Source organism: Ictidomys tridecemlineatus, chromosome 6 (genome assembly GCF_052094955.1).
Source record: "Ictidomys tridecemlineatus isolate mIctTri1 chromosome 6, mIctTri1.hap1, whole genome shotgun sequence".
Lineage (NCBI taxonomy): Eukaryota > Metazoa > Chordata > Mammalia > Rodentia > Sciuridae > Ictidomys > Ictidomys tridecemlineatus.
The window spans coordinates 120,554,724-120,578,884 of record NC_135482.1 but is presented as its reverse complement, the minus strand read 5'-3'; the positions used below and the strand labels follow the sequence as shown (position 1 = coordinate 120,578,884).

Sequence of the window (24,161 nt, the reverse complement as noted above, 5' to 3'; positions counted from 1 at the left end):
AACTTTTTTATCTTAGAAATGTAGCCATCTCTGTGAAGCCTCAGCTCAAGGCCAGAGGCCCTGTTCACATATTTTGTGAAAAACTAGTAAGGGGGTGTCTAGCTTAGGAGTGCTGATTTTTCCAGCCAGTGGCCAAGTAGAACAGGGCAACATGAAAAGAGGAAGTTTATCTATACTGAACTCTTTTATAGGGACTCTTTTGCTGAAAGTCCTAAAGTCAGCCATAGTGAAGACTTCTGGAGAAGGTCAGTTAAGACTTTTCTGTGGGCCTGGTACAGAGTGGGAGGACAGGGAAGGCGGTGCTGAGAGCAGCTCCGTGGATCTGAGAATGAGGAAGGAGAGATGTAGAAGAATAATGGGAAAGGGGTTTGGGATTTTTTTAGCAATAAAAACTTGAGTAGTAGAACAGGTAGAGCAGAGGGGAAGACTGGAGTGACTATCCCAAAAAGCCTGTGAGGGACTTTAAATTTTTAGTAACCTGTTTTTAGTAATGATAAAGCAACTTTAAAGGCCATTTTCATTACATTTTGGATAGTCCTGGTGGGTCCCGGTGTGGGCACTGAGAGGAGAAGAGAGGAGTGAATGGGTGGAGAGATACCTCAGTACCTGTTACTTCAGCAAGGGGGCAATGGTCTGAGAACTGGTGGAGGTTTGGGTTCCATCAGGTAGCCCCTGTATGTTTACATCCTTATGACTTACAGAAGAAGTCGGATTTTATCTCACACAGCCATGACTGTTAGTGGCTTTGGTAGTCTGCCAAGCAAACATAGTAATCTAGATTAGCCAACCTGCATCTGGCTCTCGTGTCCCTACATCCATAATGTTTGTTTCTATTATCTATGGTACGGAAGGGATTTAATGGAATTTTAGTGGGATCTTTTTCATCAGGGATACCCAGTAGAAAAGACCTATAGCCAACTGACAAATGTTTGGGTGGAGAGATGGCCATCAGGTCCCTAAGGGGGCTGTATGTGAGATAGATCATACTTTCTGTCCAATAGGATTTATGATCAACCATCGCTGCTGAATGGGCTGATGAGGGTTAGGACTACTGGTGGTCAGGGGGAGAGTCCTTAGCCCTATCCACATGGCGAATATGCAATTTGAGAGGGTTATTAGTCTTTTTCAATTTCCAACCAGAATATGGACAGGGCGCAGGCTTGAGATGAGAGGCATGGATCCAGGAAGTGATTCCGTCTACCTTTACCGCTGTAGGTGTTATAAGTAGCACCTGGTATGGTCCTTTCCAGCAGGGTTCTAGGGATGACACCTGATGTCGTCTTACATAGATGAAGTTTCCCACTTGATATCGGTGTGGAGTTTCTTCGTCACCAGGTTGGTAAGCAGTGGTCAGCTGTTTCCACGGGTATCACTGAGTTTTTTTAAAAGCTTTAAGTCTGTCAAGCAAGAGAGTGTGAAAGGAATTGTTAGGTCTTAGAGTTGGGGTCAGGTCCCTTATTGGAGGAGGGGCATCATAGAGAATTTCATAGGGGGTTAGGTTACACAAAGAAACAGAGGGAGTATTTCTTGCACGAAACAATGCATAAGGCAGGAGCATAGTCCAATCTTTTATGCCGGTCTCTAAGCTTAATTTTGTCAAGGTCTCTTTAATGGTTCTATTTATTTTTTCTACCTGTCCTGAGCTCTGGGGTCTATAAGCGCAATGTAACTTCCAATTAATCCCCAGGGTCCTGGCTAACCCCTGACTTACCTGGGCCATGAACGCCGGTCCATTATCGGACCCTATTACCTTAGGCAGGCCGTATCTTGGAAAAATATCTTCCAGGATCTTCTTGACCACCATTTGCGCCATTTCTTTTTTTTTTTTTCTTTTTTTTTTGTGGGGAAGGCTTCAATCCATCCTGAAAATGTATCTACAAAGATTAGGAGATATTTAAGTCCATACCTTGCTGGCTTAATTTTAGTAAAGTCCACTTCCCAGAATTGTCCTGGTCTGGTTCCTCGAAGGCGCCTTCCTATAGGAAGCTTGGAGGGGTAAGCATTAACCAATTGACAGACCCGACAGGCTTTTGTTACTCGTTCAGCTAATTTTTTTCGCTGTGAGCTGGTTAGTGGAAAACTCTGTTCTTGATCTTTTAGGAATGCCTGCAGTTTCTTTGAACCAAGGTGAGTGAGTTGATGTACATCCTTAATGTAGTGTAGGGCTTTCTGAAATTGCAAGTTGGGTTCAGTGTTGTCAAGGAGTTCAGTGTCAGTGTCCTCAGATATTAAGTTGTCGGGGTGCTCCGACGTAGTTAAATCTCCTGACTTATGTTCCCCCGTATGGAAAGTGTTAACATGGTTCCTCTGTTTAGGGCTGTCAATTTAGCCTCTTCATTTGCCCTCTTATTAGATGGGGGTGGTATCTGCACAACAGTTTGTTTTCTGGGCTCAGTGAGCCATTGTTTATCGCCCCTAAGGGAATAGTCCAGGAAGATTACTTCTTGCTGGCAAATTTGGGCCTTTTTGGCAGAAGCTCAGATAATAGTGCTTGGGTCCCAGACTCACAGTTTTCCTTGGTGTCTGCTGCCAGTAGCAGGTCATCCACATATTGGAGTAGGGTGACTTCAGGGTGCATGGTTCTGAAGTTATTGAGATCTCTGTGGAGGGCTTCATCAAAAAGAGTGGGGGAGTTTTTGAACCCCTGTGGGAGTCTGGTCCAAGTTAGTTGATCAGACGTTTCAGTTTCTGGGTTTACCCATTTGAAAGCAAACAGTAATTGACTTTCTTTATGCAGAGGCAAGCAAAATAAAGCATCTTTTAAGTCCAGGACAGTATACCATTTTCGCTCGGGGTTAAGAGTGCTAAGCAGATTGTATGGATTAGGTACTGTGGGGTGAATGTCCTACACTCTGTTGTTGGTCTCTCTTAGGTCTTGAATGGGGCAATAGTAGCAGGGGAGTGTTCCAGGCCGATTGACAGGGCCTTAGGACCCCTAAGGCCAGATATTTCTGAATATGGGGCCTTATCCCATCTTTAGCTTCTTTTATCCTCCCTTTGCTCCCTTTCTTTCTCCCTTTGCTCCCTTTCTTTCTCCCTCCTTTGTTCCTTCTCTTCCTCAGTTTCTCTCTTATAGTATACCTTCTCGGCTTCTCTGTCTAAATCTCTCAAAGTCATATCTTGTAATCCATCTAAGCATTGTAACTTTTTTTTAATATCCAGGGCAGCTTGCCCAATAAAGGCCATCGTGACAGATGCCTTTTGATCCTCTGCCTGAGGATCAAAAGGAGTATATCTCCTATATGCCTCCATAATTCTCTCCAGAAACATAGAGGGTGATTCATTAGGCCCCTGAATAATCTCTCTTACCTTGGTCAAATTAGTTGGCCGTCTAGCGGCTGCTCGGAGACCCGCTATTAGAGCCCGGCAATAAGTGGACAGATGCTCCCTACCTTCAAAGGTGTTGGGGTCCCAGTTGGGTCGGTTCAAGGAGAAGTCAGCTTCGATTATGTTGGGAAGTTGTGTTGGTCGCCCATCTGGTCCAAGGATATTTTTTTCTTGTTTCCAGGAGGATTCTCTTTTGTTCCTCTGTCATGAAGAGAATGCCTAAGAGTTGTTGGCAGTCATCCCAAGTAGGCTGGTGTGAAAACATCAATGACTCAATCAGACCTGTGAGCCGGGTGGGGTCCTCGGAAGAAGGGGGATTGTTATTTTTCCAATTATATAGATCTGAAGAGGAGAAAGGCCAATACTGGTAGGCTTGCATTTCTCCACCATGGTTATCCTCTATCATTGGCCCATAAGGACAGAGGGGAAGTATCACGGGGGCTTCAGGGTTTTTACTCATTCGCTGCGGGCGAGTTCCTTTAGGCGGGCCAGCTTCCTCCAGGGGAGGAGGGCCTATGTGTGCCTCGGGGAAGTCATCTGAAGGGTGCTGGGCTTGCTTAACCTCCTTCAATGGTGGAGAAGCTGAGTCAGCAGCAGGGGAACACTTAGAGGGTGTTGGGGGTTGGGGAATGGAGGCAGGGGATAAGGAAAGGGAGGAGAGTCCAGCAGGGTCAAATCTTGAGACTCAGGGAGAACAAAGGGTGGAGGAGGAGGTTTGAGAGATAGAATCGTAGGGGGAGGGGTAGTAGCAGGAACAGGGACAAGAAAAGCCTTCACCCAGGGAGGAGGAGATTCACAAAGGTCCTGCCAAGTTAAGATATACGGCTGTTGATCTGGATGGCTATGTGGTCCCGGCTGAAAGACAAAGACAATATCTCTGACTTTTCAAATTAGTGGGGAGTAGAAAGATCCTTCTGGAGGCCATCCAATTCCAAAGGCGGGCCATTCTGAGGCACAGAGAGTCTGCCAGGTCCGGTGTTTTACTGAAAAAGAAAGATTCTGAGCCCTTATGTGGACTTCAGTCCAGTGAATGACTCTGTCCTATAATGAAAGTTACTTGAACAAAGACAGGGACAATACAAACTGACACAAACACGGACACACAGTAAACAGTAAATGTGTAACACAAGTTCAGAGGCAAAGATTAAAAACAGACAGTGATTCAACCTGAGAGAAAGAAAAGATGCCGGCAAAACCAGACGGGTTGGCAGCAGAATACAGATGAGGGCACTTCCGTCCCTCCCAGATGGGGGCACCTCCGTCCCCCCCAGAGTCTTTCAAAGCGTCCCTTGAAAAGACCGTGGCCTGTGGCTTCTTGACACGTCTGTCACCACCGCCAGGGGGAGCTTACGCTCTCCGCTGACAACCACACTCTGCCAACCCAAAACCGAAAAACCAGAAGCTCTGAGAGCTTTCGCTCTTCTCTGAGCCCAAAACCAGAAGCTCTGAGAGCTTTCGCTCTTCTCTGAGCCCAAAACCAGAAGCCAGAAACCAGAAGCCAGACAATCGCAAAGGAAAAACAAGGAGGAGAATAAGAAGGAGATAAGGCGCCTTACTTACCCCCCTAAAGGAGTCTTGTTGAGGTCTCCTTGTCCGGCGATTCGCAGTTCCCGGCCAATGCACCAAATGTAAGGGTACGGCGAAACGTCGGAGTAGAGACCACAAGAGACTCTCTTATGCAACAGCAGAAGGGTGGGTTTATTTGGAGACCAGCATGCTGGGGCTCTCTCTACAGCAAAGAGAGATAGAGCCCTGAGAACCGCTTGAGCAGAGCTTATATACTTTTCTTGGAGAGGGCATGGAGGGAAGTTCATTGATGGGTCAGGGTGAGTGGGCAGTTTGCCTGCAACCAAGTGAGGGAGTGTATCCTGCAGTTTGGCAGTTGGGGACAGCACATTCTGGGAACAAGATTAGCAAAGAGTTAACAGTTGGGGACAACACATCCTGGAAACAAGATTTCAACAGTGTTTTGTTAAGCATATAGAAAAACAGAGTGATAAGTACCTATTTTATTAACCTTTCAGTATAGCATAAAAGTATTTGAAAAAATTAAGAGACTTATGTGTGTCATGAATGCATAGAATACAGGTAGATAGTAGTCTTTTATCATTTTCTACCATAAATACATGCAAAGCTAATTTATATGTTAAAATTTATCAAAATTTAAGCACACAAACACTATACATGTCCCACTTGAAGTACAGAGAAATGTAAATAAAGGTAAAGATGCAGTATTAAATCATAATTGCCCTAAAATTAACTGCATTTCTTATTGTACTGCTGTAATAATTGGGTAGCCACCTCCCTGTTGCTATGCAGTGAGCTCAAGACTTGTGAATATCTGCTAAAAACAACACAGGATGTTCATCATTTTTCACCTGAGCAGTTCCTCTTTCCAGTAAATTTTGTGTTGCAGTAAAAAGTGATCTCATGCTCTATCTGCATATCTTTCAATATTTATAATACATACAACATACAAAATGTGTGCTGCTCAACTGCTATTTTTGTCTTGGAGAAGTAAGCCCCCACCTCTAAACCCCAGCATGTTCAGTGTCAACTGTATTTGCTTCCTTGCAGAATACCATCTTTAACAATATTTTTTACAAGAAAAACCTCAAGTAACTTGCCATAGTTATGATTGTTCTAAATGTTGCACAAACTAAGAATGTTTCAATATTTCAATTTATTTCCATCCTACTAAAGAATCCAATTTATCCAATTATAACAAGATTTTCAAGAAAAGATTCTTCACTAAAATAGAAAAATTATGAAATGCCATTGTAGAACTTCCTTTTATAATTGTGAGCATTCTTTATTTAGTTTATTCATTGTTCTCCTTTCTTTTTATCTATGAAATTTGATGGGTTTCTATTTGCAAGCTACATTTTTAATAATTACATTTGGTTTAAACTTTTGATGAGTTTTTCCACTTCTGATAGTATGTGAGAAGCAGGAGTTTGGTCAACATCAAAGAGATTGAATTCCAAGAACAGAATGAGCATTCATCAAAGTGTTCAAGAGGAGACATGCTTGAAAGACAAGTTTTACACTGTAAATCTGCAAGTGGTAAAATTTACATGACCAGAATAGACACTGGCTGTCACATTTTTCTTCATATTCTAGGACAGGTTTTCATTTTTGAGCCAAAGTACATAAACTACCTTTGCACGAGTCATTAGAGTCAGTGTTCATGGCAGCTGCACCGTGGATTATGGAGCATCAGAATAAGGATGCAATCTGCATTAAATATGTGGTACTGGTAATTGCAGTATTGTTCCCAAAAAAAATTTGATTCTGAAGAGTGTGGAAGTGGAGTCATCCACGGTTGAACTTTCAGATGATATTGCAGCCCTGACATCTTGCTTTCAGTTTTGTGAGAGCCTGAACACAGGACCCAGATAAGAGAGCCCAGTCTAATTCTTAACCCTTAGAATGTGTAAGAAAATAAATATGTGGTTTTAAACTGTATCATTTATGGTAATTTATTATGCAACAATAAAAAAAATCCTAGAAAACGAGTAGATGGGCATGGTGGCCCATGCCTGAGATTCTATTGACTTGGGAGCCTAAGGCAGGAGAATCACAACCGTAAGGTCAGCCTTAGCAATTTAGCAAGGTCCTAAGCAATTTCAGTATTTGAAACAGTGTTTCAAATTTTTAAAAAATATATATTAAAAGGCTGGGGATGTAGCTCAGCATAAAGCACCCTGGCTTCAATCTCTAGTATCAAAAAATACAAAACACACACACAAAAAAAAAAAAAAAAAAAACTCAAAAACTAGAACTTATCCTGTACTGCTCTCTCCGTACTTTTTAAAGTTTTTTTTCCTCTTATTTTAACATGGTCAGAACACTAAATATGAGATCAACCTTCTCTACAAATGTATAACAGTCTATAGTACATTATTGTTGTCTATGGGTACAACTTTGTACAGCAGTTCCATAAAGCTACTTCATCTTGCTTGACTGAAATCTTCTATTTTAATCAAAAACTCCCAATTACCCCTCTCTCTAGCCCTTGATAACCACCATTGCATTCTGTTTTTCTCTATTTGACTGCTTTAGATCCCTCATACAAGTGGAATCATGCAATATTTGTCTTTCTGTGACTGGCTTATTGCTTTTAGCATAATGTACTCACGGTTTATAAATGTTTTCATATACTGAAAATTTTTCCTTTGTTTTAAACCGAATAGTGTTCCATTGTATGTATGTACACACAATCTTTATCCACTTGTCTGTTGATGGACACATAAGTTGATTCCACATCTTGGTTAATGTAGATAGTATTGCAATGAACATAAGAGTGCTAATATCTTCCTAAGATGCTAATTTCAATTCTTTTTGCATAAACACCAAGAAGTGGGATAACTGGGTCTTATGGTATTTTTATTTTTTGAGAAATTTTCATATTGTTTTCATAATTGCTTCACAAACAGTATGCAAAGATTCTAAGTTCTCCATTCCCTTGCCAACACTTGGCTTTTTTTTTTTTAAGTTATAATAGCCTTCCTGACGGGTATGACTTAAGTATATGATCTGTGTTGCACATTCTTTTAATTTTTACAACTTTCAAAAAATTATAAAAGACAAAATTTTTAGCTTGTAGGCCATACATAAATAGGCCATGGGTTCTGGAAAAAAGTGCTTTGTAATGCCCGAACATTCTTGGACTTTTCCTTATTGCAATGATTATTTTATTACTAAGTCAATTAATTTTCTTACTTCTTATTGGTTTGTTCAGACTTTCAGATTTTTTTATAATTCAGTCTCCTTATAGGTTTCTGGGAATTAATCCATTTTGTTCTCTTATTTGGAACATGTTTGCCTAATTCTTCATTTACTTTGAATTTTCCTTGATGCTTCCATATTATACAAAGCTGGAAACTCTTCTAGTCTTCATGAATCGTTCTCACACAAGAGAAGACTCTCACCAATCTGCCTGACCAGAGATTCTGGGGACTTTGCCAACTCTCTCTGCAAAGGCAGCTGTGGGTTTTGTTCATTCTCTCTGTACTGAGCCTGGGATAGGAGAAAACTATGGAATCTATCATCCTACGCCACTGCCACTATTCCCCCATAGGCAGCTAGACTAGGTCAGAATTGCCTGAGCTTCGATTCTGATGATATAAATGCTAGTTCTTTGTGGAAACCTAAAGAAGTTGGGTTACTAGATGCATGCATAACTCTTTCCCTCTCTGTGGAGATGAGAGCTGGAATTTTTGTCTGCTCTCTCTGCTGAGCAAGGGGGAGGATCAATGGTATTTTCCAGTCCAAGCGACCACACCTTTCTCTTTTGGCAACCATAATGTGCTGGGATCATCAGAACTGCAAGACTGGCCAAGACAGGAGTCATTCTTCTGGGGATCCCCCTCAGAAATTCTTGGATGCTGACATGAATCTAACCTCTTCTATCCCCTGGATGAAGCTGGTAGAGGGTTTCTTCCTGATTGTACAGTACTGCATGAGGGTTATTATCGCTTTGAAAATGTGTCCTGACTCTCTACTGGCCTCTGTGAGCTTGGTTTTGCATTCTCCCACCATGCAAGGGTCTTTCTAATCATTCATTGTTTGTCACAAATGAAATTTGTTCAGGAATCACTGCTGAATAAGTCTGTGTGGGGAAGGAGGGTCCAGGTTTTCCCACTCCTCCATGTTGCTCACTTCACCTGTTATTTCTTATCCCAGCCCACTCCTTGCCAGGATTAATATAAAGTCACTCTAATTAATCTTACCACATTTAGTTTTGCTCTTCTATAAATCCATTCCTACACTGAAGAATGATCTTTAAACGTATATAAATCTAATCAAGTCATCCCTTGTATAAAATCTTCCAATTTCTTCTCATCAAAGCTGATCTTTAGTGAAAACATCACTTGCAAGGTACTGTGCTAAAATCTTCGCATATCATATCCTAATTAATCTTACCTATTCCAGGAAGTAAGTACTATTATTATCACAATTTTTTAAAAGAGGGAACTGAGGCCAAGAGAAATTGAATAAGTTGAGCAAGGGTTACAGAATTAAAAATGATAAACTGCCATAATATTCCTTTTACCTACAAAACTATAGCCATCCTAGTCCCACCAGCCTTGCCCTGTAACCATTAGCTCTGATTAACATTTATTTCTCCAAATTGCTTTCCTTGAACTCCTAGTGTACATTATCTCTCTCTTTTACTTGTCATTTACCTTCCATGTAGTCTTATGACCAAGTAATCTCAAAGTCCCTATAAGCCTTCAAAATAGCTATAATTTCATCAAGTTTAGATCAGTTTATTATTATGAAAGGTTGGGAATAGATTGCTTTATGTTCTTTTAAAATCTCCATAAATTTTCTAATAATAAATTGAAGCTTATAAATTTTATTTATTCTGGAGGATGCTGTCTATATAATTGTGTTCTTAAAAAGTTCATCATTATGATGATACTATTAAACATTTGGAAGTACAAATAAAACATCTTTTGGTATTCTTTACAAAACATCTTTTGGAATAATATATTGCTGGTCTGGCAAGAACATGTCATTCCCTCAAGCTGAAATGTGACGCCTCATTTTCTCTTACCCAAATAAACTCTAAATTTCTGTAAGAAAGTTAAGACAGCAAAGAGCCATTGACTCACAGCTTTTATGAACGGCATCATTCCACTCTTAACAGCTGTGTTGTCTGTGGCATATTTTAGAACCACTTGAGAACCATTCAATAGACAAAATGATAAAAATTAAGAGTTCTTATAACTACTGTCAAAGCCATAGTTAGACTAATGCTTCTTCAGTGAGAACAATACATGAATCAAAGACAGTCTTAAAGTGATCTCCACTTTTTTGATAGAGAAGATTGCTAAGGAGGAGAAAAAATAATTTTAGATGCCATATTTATAAACATCATTTATCTGTTAAAAATACAGGTTGGGAAGAAAATTAAAGAACATGAGGTCGTGAAATTGCAGACAACATTTTTTTGGCATGCATATACACATTCATTCCTGTTCGAGGATATCTACCTTAACACCACAACTTCAGAAAACTTTTTGGTAACAGAGCATGGTATAGTTTAGTGTTTCCTTTGTACTAAGTCAGATGGAGTAAAAGTATATATTAAATAATTTCTATGACTGTATTTATTGGGGAAGAAAAGAGAAGAAAATAAACAATGTGGTTTAAGACCACAAAGAAATGCAACCTAATATTTAAAGTTACAAGGTGTTGTTGGGGTATGAGATAGTTTTTGAAAGTAAGTAAACTGCAAATTTCATGAATTATGGTTGTTTGGGTTGCAAGTGAAAACCTATAAGCTTTAACTAAGAATGTTTAAGATTGTTTTGATGGGTAACATGAATAGAAATTATTTGGGGGAACAAAAAGCAGCAGGGTACAACCCCACCTTCAACACTATGTGTCTCTTATGTCAGCTTCTTACAGCAGGCTGACTTTCTTCTTCTTACTTTAGATCCTTTTTTTTAAATACAAGGCAAAGACATGAATTATAATAGTTCCAAAATTTCTATCTATGACCTCAATCACCAGACACTTTCACTTTGGGTCAATGAACCCATTAATTATCATTGTATTAGAAAATGGAAGCTTTGTGCAAAAAAAGAAGAAAGAGAATATGGGGAAATATCCACAGAAACTGGGTCTAGGCAGTTCAAATAATGCAGATGCACTATACCAATATTTTATGAAACTAATAAAAGATTCTCCTAGCAACAAAATAAATTTAAAATATTAGCTAGACTTACTGATAAAAAGAAAAGAATTATACTATGTATACCCTATTAAGAACACCTTGTACTGGAAAAGCAAAAATACAGTTACTATAATTCATTGCATTTTAATGTTAACCTTCTACCCTTTACTGAGGGATTTTTCATTTCACTTAGTGAATTAAAAAAAACTATATTAAAAAATCAGACAAAGTTTAACTAAGTTATATTTTTTAAATGAGGAAATTTAGTCACAGACAAGTGATAAAATTTTCCTTTGAATGAACAGCTAGTTACAGGAAGAACACAAACTCAAACACTGTCTTTCTCTATTCCAAATTCCAAAAACTGATAAACAAAGCACAATGTAGCAGCCAAGATAGGATCCAGATTTCAGAGAGATAAACTTCTACCAAATTTGTTCGTGCTTTGTTTTTACTTACCACACATGAACAATTCTTTACAACTAAGTTGGTATCAGTTCTCCTCTTCATTATTAGCAAGATGGTATCTCCCTGTTTTAATTTGATTTGTGGCTTCTCAGCACAAATTCCTTTCCCTTCTCTTTTAGGTTCTGATGCATTACTCCAAGCAGTCTTTGCATAAACACATCAGGAGCCAATTTGGCTGATGTGGGAAGTTGTTAGATGAATGGGAACAGAAACACCTGCTGCAGTCCTTGCTAATGGATCCTAAATTAAGATTGTCAGAAACTTGCTGCAAGAAAAGTCAGACAGGCGATATGTTCCAAATGAATCCAGTTGGGATGAATGTCAACTGCTAACAGGTGTTTCTTAGTCCATTTGGGATGCTACAGCAAAATACCATAAACCAGGTGACTGACAAATAATATAAAGTTATTTCTCACAGTTCTGGAGGCTGATAAGTCTCAGATCAATGCTCCAGGAGATTCCCAGTCTAGTGAAGACACATTTCCAAGTTCGTAACCATCTTCTGGCTGTGCCCTCTACATGGTGGAAATGGCAAGACAATTCCCTTGGGTGTCTCTTATAAGGGCATTAATTCCATTCATGAAGGTTCTGCTCTTAAGACATTGTCACCTCACGCAAAGTCCCCCCCCCATTATTGCCATCATCTTGGATGTAAGCATGTCAACATATAAATCAGGAGAGGGAACATATACATTCAGATGACAGTAAGTTGAAAACCATTTCTTACATCTGGGAGGAGATGGACATTTTAACAAAGTACCGTAAATACTTTTACAAATGTGCTGACTGTAACATGATGTCACAAGGAAAATGGAGCTGGTCAGGCTCCCTCAGCCAGATGTGTAGGAAGCATTGGCTAAGATGTTTTGTTTTTTTTGTTGTTTGTTTGTTTTTTAGTACTGGTAAATTTTAAAATATCAACATTGCCAATTTCAGGAAAGAGAAGAGCAGATGACAGAAAATTATGTAGCCTAAGAGTTTTGTTTGAAAAATCACTTAAGATACATAAATGGAACTTCAGTTAGTTCTGTCTATAAATTTGAATCCAAGAAACACACAAAAATCTCCTTAAATTTATCCAGCTACATAAATGCCCACCACTTTGATATTTAGAACAATAATAAATATATAAAGGAACATTGCTGGGTAAAAACTGATTAAGATACAATATCATGGGAATTTTCAAATTATTCTTCTTTTTAAAAAATGTATTGGTGTTAGTAACCTGAAATTCAAGACAAATGGTCTTAAATTTTAGATTTGGATTGCAGTTCTAAAGCTTTTTATGGAAAGGCGTTTTGTAGGTCAGCATACAGGTGGAGCACCAACAAGCACCCTAGACTGCATCAGCTGGCCCAGATCCTATTCAAAGGGACAAGAGTATCAACATATCATGAGAAACCCTAGTTGATATTAAGAAGTTGAAGTGCAAATCCAAGCAATATCTTCTTCCCACTGGCATAAGAGTTTCACACAATATTTTTTTGCTTGCTTTTAATACATGCTACTGACTCCATACTTACTATCTGATTTTTTTAATGCAACAAGATCAAGCAATCATGCTGTGTGTTAGGAAGAATTAACTAAAATTTTTATTGAAAACTTGAGAGGAGTTTTCTCACTTCTGTAGCAGCTTTACAGAAAAGTCTTCATTTTTATTTCTCTTCTTCCTGAATGAATCACCAAAGTGCACAAAAAAGGAGCTAAAAATAGGGAAGGAAAGATTATTCTGAAAATAGCTTATGGTCGTGACTCCATGGTGCAAATATAGAACATTTGCCAAATTCTGCACATGCACACAGGGTGAACTGGACCCAGGGACCTCAGAGCCAGCCACTTCCTGGACTCATGAGCACAGAACAGTGGTTAGAGAGGGGAATGTTCTAGAGCACCCTCAGCAGAGCCAATGGAGACAAGAAAGAAAAAAAGGACATTTGTTTTGTCTCTTGTAGCCATTTAGATTTTTTTTATTCTATTTAGTAAACTTTATGAACTACTATGGTTTATATTTAATAAACTGATTCATTCTAAGAAAACAGTTTGATGAAATATGACCCATCCAGGTACCTTATACCAGCACTCTCAAGATACAGGGTGTCTAATCTCCCAGAACACTCCCTTGGACTAATTTGCGGTAGTCCCCACCCACCCTTATACTGCCCAAGGAACACTGATATGCCTTTTGTGACAGGTACTAGGTTTGTCTTTTCTCATATGAATGACACTATGCACCTTACTGTGCCTGACTTCCATCACTTTGTGTAATGCTTTTTGAGATTCATCTGTGTTGTTGAATGTATCATCCATCTGTTCCTTTTTATTTTTTCTGAGTTTGCATTTCATTGTGTAGATATACCACAGTTTATCCAGTTACCATCTGATTTCCATTTGGAGTTGTTTCCACATTTTGACTATTAGGATTAAAGCTTCTATTAACACCCAAAGAATATTCACACAAGTCTTTGCATGGTCATTATTTTCTTCAGTGACTGTATAACAGTGAAATTCTCGGGGCTGGGGTAGTGGTTCAGTGGTAGAGTACTTGCCTCCTAGCATGTGTGAGGCACTGAACTCAATTCTCAGCACCATATATAAATAAGTAAATTAAAAAATGTCCATCAACAACTATTTTAATAAAAATATTAAAAAGAATAAAATTCCCAGGTGATATGGTATGTGTATGTTTAGTTTTAGAATAATATCTTTAAATCTTTGCTTCTAAGACTAAAGCTATAAATTTTCCTCTAAATAAAGCTTTACATGAATCCCACAAACTGGTATTTTTGTTTGTTTGTTTTTACAGTTATATTTATTCATGTTAATTGAGTTCAAAATATTTTACTATTTTCCTTTTAATAACTTCTTTCACCCATCAATTATTTAGAACTGTGATGTTTAATTTTCACCATTTGTGAATTTTCAAGAAAAGGGGCACTCCTAGTTTAATGCAATTCCATTGAGGTTACAGATGTAGAATACACATAATTTAAGTTTTTTGAGTCTTGAATCTTGTTTAATTGTACAACATATGGTCTATATTTGTGGAAATACAAAAAGGTACTTGCTAGAGTGTCTCTTATGCTTCTCTTAAATGGAGTGATTAAAAAAATGCCCGTTTGATTGACTTGGTTGAGAGTACTGTTCAATTGATTTATTTCATATTAATTATCTGTGTTGTATTAATCTCTGAGAAGGAAGTGTTTCTATCATTATGTATTTTTGTTCATGTATTTTAAACTCTATTATTGAGGCACACATATTTGAAATAGTTATGTATTCTTGTTGAATTAACCTCTTTGTCTTTGTCAACTGTCTTCCTATGTCTGGAAATATTCCTTGTTCTGAAAAAGCAGAAAATTTTTCTCATACTTATATAGTCACTTCAGTTTTCTTGTGATATATCTAAACTAATCATATCATCTTATCATTTCTTTATGAAACTAAGTTTCACTTCTAATTTAAATTTATTTAGCTACTGTGGTTTCCATACTTGCATAAATTGAGTAAAGTTCAAATCAAAGCCAACATATGTGTCTCCTCAAACATTTATCATTTCTTTATGGTGAAAATATTCAAAATTTCTTCCAACTTTTTGAAACATATGGTACAAATTGTCATCTCTAGTCACTCTACTATGCAGTAGCACTCCAGAACTTCTTACTCCTGATGACAAATTAGTACCCATTGATCAACCTCTGCCCAAATATCCTTCCCTCCTACTCTCCCAGCCTCTGGTAACCACCTTTCTACTTGAAATTTCATGAGTTCAACTTTTTTTATATCATATATGACAATGAAATTATGTGGTACTTGTCTTTTTCTGCTCATTGCAGTGAAAAGAATGATCTCCAATTCCACCCATGTTGTCACACATGACAACATTCAGAAAAGTAGTTTCTGGTAGACATCTTGTAGATAATGTAGAGTATTTAAGTTCTACACAATGCTATATTCATGTATACAAGTAGATTGAATTTGGTGCCTTTGCTTCCTTTGCACAACATATAGATACGTCAAATTTAAAAAGCTCTCATGTCCTTGTTCCTTGTACCTGAAAAAATCTTCAGTTTCACTCCACTCTGAATCATTCTGAAAGGGATTGTAATAACCTGGGTTTATCTTTTAAGATTTATGTTCTTTATTTCTTTATATAACCTTAAAAGAATTTCCCACTCAGAATTTAGTGAATGACTAGTTAGTATTACAGATAATTACAATAAATATTGTTAAGCACCAGCACTACTGGGAAAACATATTAACATGAATCTTTTAGGAAAGCATTGATACAAAGATAGAAAAGAAAAAAAGAAAGAAAGAACTTTATCAAAAGTGACAGTTCCATTTGGATTACATATTTGATAATAGTGCTCTAAAAATGGATAGATGATCCTACTTTAGAAATGAATTGGAATAAAACATAGACCAGATTATATGCATGGATTCAGAAGGGTTGTACACTCCCTGAATTCTCAGATAAAACACAATTACATTCTCTAGTGGAGGAAAGTCATAATCAAAAAGCCCGTCAGAATGGACTTTTGGAACTACAAATATTTTGCCAAATAACAGGCCAAAGAGTAAATACAAATAAGTGTGTGCAAAGGAAAATTATCTTTCATGTAAAAATCATTTGTCACAAAAGTTACCCCTCCCCAAAACCAAGAGAGAGTGGCTTGCTTTTCTATGAACATTGTTGATTTGCTCATTTATTTCTTCACAACTTGAAAATGACTACAGTTATTTGGATGAGATTATGTTTACACTGTAAGGTACAGCCCCATCTCCTCAATCAATGGGAGGAAATATAATATTGTCAATAATTCTGTAGCATCAACCTTTTCTCATACTGAATCTCCTCTCGCCAGGGCTAAATAAGACACTGAGTTGTAGCTCCAATGACAGAAACTTTTTATCCACATCTCTTTTTATTTTACAATTAATTAGCCCAGCCTTTTATTTTGCATTGCTCATAGCAAGACATCGCTCTGCTCAGTGTCTTCCTCACCACACACAACATGTGAAGGCAAGCTTGACACCTTCACCTTGCAGCCTGGAACCTGGGAAACAGCAGACGCTCATCAAATGCTGAGCTGTGTTCAACATGGTGGTCTGGGAAACTGGAACTCACTAATGTAAGCTTTTTTGGAAACATGATCTGAGATCCATATCTCTTATGAATCATTCTGTAGATGGTGCCTTTTCTTAATTGGCTTTTTCTGACAAATACAATTTAAATAAACAGATTGCTCTTTACTGAATCAAATTCAAGACAGAAAAATTTAACATAAGAAGACACTGAGGCTATTTAACTGTCTGGCATTTTGTTCCTCTTTCCTTTCTGAAAGCCCTTGATCATCTTGACTTCTGACCTTAGAAGCTCCATGTCTCTTGACTCTATTTTTAAAATATTACCAACATTTCAAAAACCATGAATTCTAGTCCCTTAGCCCTTTTAAAGTCTTTCTAAAATTGCCATCCCTGTTTTTCTCCCTACAAAACAACCAAGAGCTCTGTAGGTGTGCTCTGGTCCCTATGAGGAGCCCCCTCCCCTTCATGGAACACCCATGACCAGGGTGATCCCAGCTGGGGAAGTTCAGCTCCCTTCTAGAAGACAGCTGGAGCTGGTGTGAGGAATAACAGCTTTGTTCTGAAAGTCCTGAAAGCAGGTCTTTGTTGTATACTCTTTCTAAAAGAAACAGTTCAAGAATATAAGAGTGCGGCCCACAACAATACTCACTTAAAAAAAAAATCCTTAGGGAAGTTCCTTTTCCCACTCTCTGCAGTATCTCTCATTCTTTGCCTCCATGTGGTCTTCTCACATCGCCAGTGCTCACTTCCTGCTGCTCCTGGGACAAATGTCCTTATTGGCATGTTGTAAATCCAGCTGCTGAAATTTCACCAACAATCCCCAGGGAAGGTGGTACTCTGTTGATTGCTTTTCCATTTAGGTACAAATCTCCCTGGAGTTGTGGGGAGCAAGACTTTCTGTCTTGGTTCACTCTCTGAGTTACTTTGTAAGCTTACTCTACATGAGCCTAATTCCCTACAAATCATAGAGAATCTTCAAAAGATGAGAAATACTTTTTTTGTGGTTGTTTTCTGCTTTAGTGTGTGTTGAATATCACCATGCTATGATGTGGATATCAAAGACCTCCAAAGATCCACACATGAAAGGCTTGGTCCCCAGATATCACTGTTGGGAGGTGGTAGGACCTTTAGGAGGAGGAGCCTTATGAGAGACCTGTAGGTCACTGGGGATATGTCCCCAGAGGGGATTATGGGACACCAGCCTCTTCCTTTCTCTGTTTCCTAGTCATAAGATGAACAGTTCACTCTACAAAGTAATCCTCACCAGTGCCAAATGCACATCCATCAGAGATCAAAGGCAATAGATCTGCTTCAGTGTGGACCAGAACCTCCAAAACTGAAGAGTCCAAATAAAACTTTTATGTTTATAAGATGATTTTTATAAGATAATTATCTCAGGCATATTATGGTGACAAAAAGGTGACTAACAGACACCAGTATTAAAAAGTTATTATGGTTTGGATATGAGTTGTCCCCCCCATCCAAAGTTCCAGTGCTAATGCAGGATTTCAGAGATGATAAATTGGGTGGTGACAGCTTTTACCTAAGCAGTCCATCTGAGATAAATGGACTAACTTGGTGGTAGCGGGTGGCAGGAGAAGGTGAGTCACTAACGGTATGCCCTGGAAGGGTTCAGCTTCCCTGCGGCCCCTTCCCCTTTTGCTTTTTGCTTCCTGGTAGCCATGAGGTGGACAGCACTCATCCACCATGATGCTTTGCCTCACCTTGGTCTTAGAGCAATGGAGTCAGCCCACTAACCTCTGAAACCATGAGCCAAGATAAATTTTTCCTCCCCTAAGTTGTTCTTATCAAGTATTTTGGTCATAGAAACACACAGCTGATCAGAAACATGAAAACTTTAATTTTCAAAAGCATTTATAATTTAGCATATAAAATGTTATAATTTATAATTTAGCAAACAAATACATCCTAATGTCTTTTAAACATCTTTTCCTGAATCTTGGGGCTTCCTTTCCTTCACCTGTTGGGCATCAGGCCTTCCCAACATAGAATAAACATGTGAAATCTCTCTCATGCATACTTCCCAGGGGTTCCCTGCACTTGTAAGACCATTTCATACACTTGAAAAAACAAGCACATTATGAAAGGTGTTCTTTGTTTAACAAACTTGGTGCCATACTATACCTACTTTTCTGCATGTTGGTTTCCAAATTCAATAGTACCTTGTGAAAAAATACTTTCAAGACAACAGACATCCTTCAACTTGTACATTTTCTGTGGTGTTGGGAATCAAACCAGGGCTTTGTGCATTCTAGGCAAACATTCTAGCATAGCCTAAATTAAACTCCTTGAATGACTTAATTACATTCATATTGTGTACCAGGGCTTTTCAATATCAACAGTACTGATTATTTTTGACACAGTAATTCTTTGTCATAGGAACTGAACTGTCCCATGCATTATAGGATGTTTTGCATCATCTCTGGCCTCTGTCCCCTAGATGCCATAAGGACTTACCACACTCACTTTTAACTGTAACAACTAAAAACGTCACCAGATATTGTCAGATAGCCTCTGGGGGAAGAAAACATTCTGTTGAGAATTCTAATGTAGAGGTACTATAATATATATTGGATTCATCTACTCCTTTACTAAGGGGAAGTCCATTTTTTTGCCACCATAATACAATGCAGCAATTAATATATTTTGTGATAAATATGTTTTATGATAAAATTCTTTTATCAAAATATTTTCAAATACACATTTTGCCAAAACTTGGATCTACAAATAGGCTCTCTGAACTTATAGAAAATGTTTGCCATGTTCAAAATAGTTAACAAAGCCAGGCCTTGTATAATTAGACAAATAACTCTTCCTTTAAAAACAGAAGAAAATTTCAAAATTCAAATATTATATTTAGAGGAATATCTTAATTTTGGAAAGTATAGAATTCCTACTATAAACAGGACTACTAGCAGCAGACAAGAATAAAATTACTTTATTTCAATTTAATCTATGCATTTTATGTTATAAAATTAAAATATAAATCTATGTAACGTCTCATGTACCTAATTCTAAGTAACACTATATAATGTGAAACTAAAATAATAAACAACTTACAAACCAAGAAATATGATTAAAGAGCAAGGCATTGAGCAAATGAAAACATACTTGAGAATGAACTCTAGTCATTGGTTTTGGGAATAACAAGTAAGACTTATGCATAAAAACAAGAAAAAAATTATTAAATGTTTTAGACTTTTTATAAATTTTAATGATTTGTTACTCTATTTAATGAGAGAGAAATAAGCTACAAAGGCTTAAAAATCCAGTTGTCAAAACATTCCACATGGCACATTCCAAAAATCAGAGACACAAAAAGGGACAAGGAAGAGGAATGTCTCAATAAAAACCTTGAGAGGAGGACTGAGGTCAGATCATGAACGATATCACCAGCCAGGGAAGAATTTGGGCCCCTACTGTAAAACCAATGGACAGACAATAAAAAGCTTTAAGTAGAAGAGTGACATGTTATATATGCACATTTTAAAAACTGCCTCTGATCATAGAGAAATGGGGGTGACATGAATAGATGAATAGTTCTGAGTTTACTTTAAAGAAGATAGGAAAACTTGGGCCACGGTGGCAAAAGTGGGACTGAAAGGAATGAACATTTGAATATTGATTGCAAGGACTGCTGCCCGGAATTTAATGATGAGTGCCATCACAGGTTAAAGACAGTTAAATTCTAGGTCAAGACAAAGCCATTTAGAGCATGCAACACATTAGAGCTCAGGGTCACACTTTGGGGAATACTGACATTCAGGGGCAGTGGAGGAGAATGGACCCAGGAAGCTCACTGAGAAGAATTTGTTGCACAATGTTATGGTTTGGGTGTGAGGTGTCACCTAAAAGTTCATGTATGAGACAATGCAAGAAGGTTCAGAGGAGAAACGATTGGGCTGTGAGAGCCTTAATCCAATCAGGAATCGCTCACCTGATGGGATTAACTGAGTGATAGCTGGGGGCAGGTGGAGTATGGCTGGAGGAGGTGGGGGGCTTTGGGGCACGGCTTTGGAATATATATTTTGTATGTGGCCAGTGGAGTCTCTCTCTGCTCTCTGATCATCATGTGAGCTGCTTCCCTCTACCACACTCTTCCTCCTTGATGTTCAGCCTCACCTTGAGCCACAAAATATGGAATTGGCTCTCTATGAATTGACACCTCTGAATCCATGAGCCTCCACATAAACTTTCCCTCTGCAGTTTTTCTGGCTGGGTCTTAAGTCACAACAGCAGAAAAGCTGACTAAAATATAAACCAATGTAGAAAACCAGGAGAGTGCAATTCTATGCTACCAACAGGAAGGCCATTTCAGAAAAAGTGTTCCACAGTAAAAATGCTACTGATAAAGCATTCAGAATACATGAAAAGTAGCTGGTTATGGTGGCACATGCTTCTAATCCCAGCAACTTCAGAGGCTGAGGCAGGAAGCAGTTGAAATCCAGCCTGGGCAACTTAGCAAGACCCTGTCTCAAAATTAATAATAGTAATAATAATAAAAGGACTGGGGATATAGCTCAGTGGTAAACCATTCCTGGGTTTAATTCCCAGTTTGATAATCTTTTTGTTGTTTTCTTAGTAAATAATGAAAACCATCAAACAAAACATTTTCACTAGAGTTGTTTTTGCTGTGAACTGAAGTTTCATTTGCAATTTTCTTACTTAATCTTCTAGATTAGCAATAATTATAGTTATTTCTTATTTACCAATTATTTTAAAGAATGTTATTTTAATTTGTAAATGATCTTTTTCTGTTTAGTCATCTGTGTACAGAAAGAATTTTCGAGATCACTTTGTGGTCCTTTTTCTTTCCTATGAAGGCATGAATTAGGTTGACTTTCCTTCCACATTGATGCCATGTAGACAGACCTTCACTTGAAGAAATTCAGCAAGATCCTAATGTGGATTTACCAGCTCCCTAGTTTCAGGCAGTTGTGAAACTTGACTTTTTTTCTACATAATGTGATCACAGTTCCCTCCCAGCAACAATAACTCAGGAGTAACTTGAAGACACGTCTGTTTAATTGCCTCACACATAGTGTGAAACAGACAATAACAGCAATGCAAGGGACCTGAGAGATGATCCAATTAGTACAAGCCCCTTGTGTTGTAGATGAGCAGTTGTCAGGAAATTTGCATTCATATTTATAGAACAAGCAATGCCTAACATGATAGAAAACTAATGAGTTAGTGTAACTTGTGGAAATGTAACTTTTATGAGTTACTCATAACCTCAAGTCCTTTGGAAACTAGGGAGAACAGAAATGGGTTTGTCAGCCATTAAAAATAGCTATTAGTTTGCTCTTCTAAATGTCAGCAAAAAGTTACTCAATGGCATAAAACACACACACACACAAAAAAAAAAAAACCACCCAAAAGACATTGTGAAGGTCATACTTCAGTATTTGTTTTTCAGACTAATTGGAATTTCTTAATTATGAAGACAGATAATGTTTGTAAAACATCTACATAATAATTTATCCACTTAAAATTGAAAATCAGATATATCCTGACTTGTTATGTCTATTATTATATAGGTTGAAAATCTCTAATCCAAAAACCTAAAATCCAAAATGTCCCAAAAGTCTTTGAATTTTGACATATACAAGTGGAAAATTCCACACCTGGCCTCATGTGACAGGTCACAGTCCAAAGTGCAAGCACACTACAGATATTATATAAAATTACCTTCAGGATATGTTACGAAATATACAAAAACATAAACACATTTTTGTGTTAAGATTTGGTTCCATCTTCAATTATCTCATTATTATATGCAAATATTCCAAAATCACACACACACACAACACACACACATAAACTGAAGCATTTAGGTAAGGGAGACCTTACTCTCCCGTGAAGAGTTGCAAACTGCTCTGGTCCCACTCATTCCCACTGTCATTTCCAATCTCTCCATTCCTTGGAGAAATTGAGACATGGGATTTAGTACTGAGCCTAAAGCTAGCCCATTAATGTGTTTTATATTTTTGCTTTGATTAACATAGATGGAAAGGAATATTTCTTCAATTTTGATGTCCTATAGTCAGGTAATCAGCATTCCAAGTCATGCCTAAAATAAAAGCATGTAAAAATCTACAAAATTGAAATTGAAATTGAAAAGAGTATTTTGAGATGCCTCACTGTGGTATTTAGGATTTGTGACATATTCTTGAAAAATAAAAAATAATCTTTCTAAGTGCCGTGTGTATTATTTTCAAATATGAGAGCAGCTTAGTTTAACTGTAAGAGTGTTCATTTTATACTCATGCTAAGGCTACACCCCAAGCAGGAACAGCTGCTTTGACAAGACTATTGTAAAGGTAAAATTTCCAAGCTGAATCTAAGCCGCAGAGCCTGAGTTAAAGTGTAAAAGACCAGGCATCCTAAAGTTTCCAAAGTGCAGGGATTGGGTTAAAAAGTAAAAGACTAGTATTGTTAGAGTCCCTCTGCTACCCCCAAAACCTGTAATCCCTGTAGTTGTTAGAACAATGAGGGAACTGCCTAGTAAATGTCTCCATTGATTCCCTGGTTGATTAATAGCTAAGGGCTCTAGGTAGCATGGCACGTACGCATCTAGGCCCCAGAACCAATCAGTTTAAATGTGTACCCCACTTAGAAATGACCAATCATCTCTGCCCTAATTGTTCCCGCCAATGTATGCACTAATCCTGACTCAGGGTTGTTGTTCAATTTTCCCGCGCCTCATGATGATTTGTTCTGATGTATGCAAAGCCCCCCACCCTCTCCAAAAAGTGTACTTAAGCTCCACCTGACCTCTGCTCTGGCCTCTGGGCTGCTCTCCCTTCTTGAGTGAGCACAGAGTCCCAGTGTGCTGGAACAGGATCCTCAATAAACTTCCCCCCTGCGATTGCATGAAGTGAGTCTCTTGTGTGGTTTCTCCCCTCCGACGCTCCGCTGCACCCCAACACCTCTACACTAATAAGTGTCAATTAATCATAAGGAAACGCTAATTCTAAGGTTTTTTCTGCAATTTGTTTGCATTTTTTATTTATACACTATTCCAAGAGGCTTTGAAATTGTAATAGCTGCCTATCAAATCTAATAATAGATACGTGTGAGTAGATCTGATTTCCACCAAATCTTCACATTTAGTTATTTCTCTATTCCATAAACACCAATATACCTCATCCTTCTTGAGCCCTAGCCTATACTGAAATATAAAATCACAAGTTTTTCCCCCTTGAAAGTGAAAATGAAGGTATGTATCCAAAAGACAGAAAAAGAAAATACCAGCTGTTAGATCACTGGATCAATGCACTGATTATGTTAAAGATCTCATAACCCAATCACTTCACCTCTAAACTTTATTGTATTGTCTCACTTGTGAGCTTTTGGGGGATACCTCACATCTAGATCATATGATTTTAACACCAGAATTTATTGCATACTTTGATAAAAACTGAATGAATTCTTTTATGTAGATTACCAATTGTCAGGACAACCATTGTAAATATCCCCATTTTGTGGATCAGAAAACTGAGGTACCTGCTTCTCAAAAGATGTTCATAGGCAGGAGTGTCCCCTGACATATGGAAGGACCTCA

The 24,161-nt window shown here is 38.0% G+C and overlaps 2 long non-coding RNA genes across 2 annotated transcripts; one reads left to right on the top strand and one right to left on the bottom strand.

Moving 5' to 3' along the window:
- LOC144365016 (uncharacterized) lies at positions 1–22,793 on the top strand. The gene is made up of 2 exons (XR_013423276.1): positions 1–1,335; positions 3,509–22,793. It is a non-coding gene; the product is annotated as an uncharacterized LOC144365016 (long non-coding RNA).
- Positions 1,813–3,513, bottom strand: LOC144365015 (uncharacterized). The gene is made up of 2 exons (XR_013423275.1): positions 2,509–3,513; positions 1,813–1,986 (listed from the first exon to the last, which is right to left on the bottom strand). It is a non-coding gene; the product is annotated as an uncharacterized LOC144365015 (long non-coding RNA).
- Positions 22,794–24,161: the final 1,368 nt, after the last annotated feature.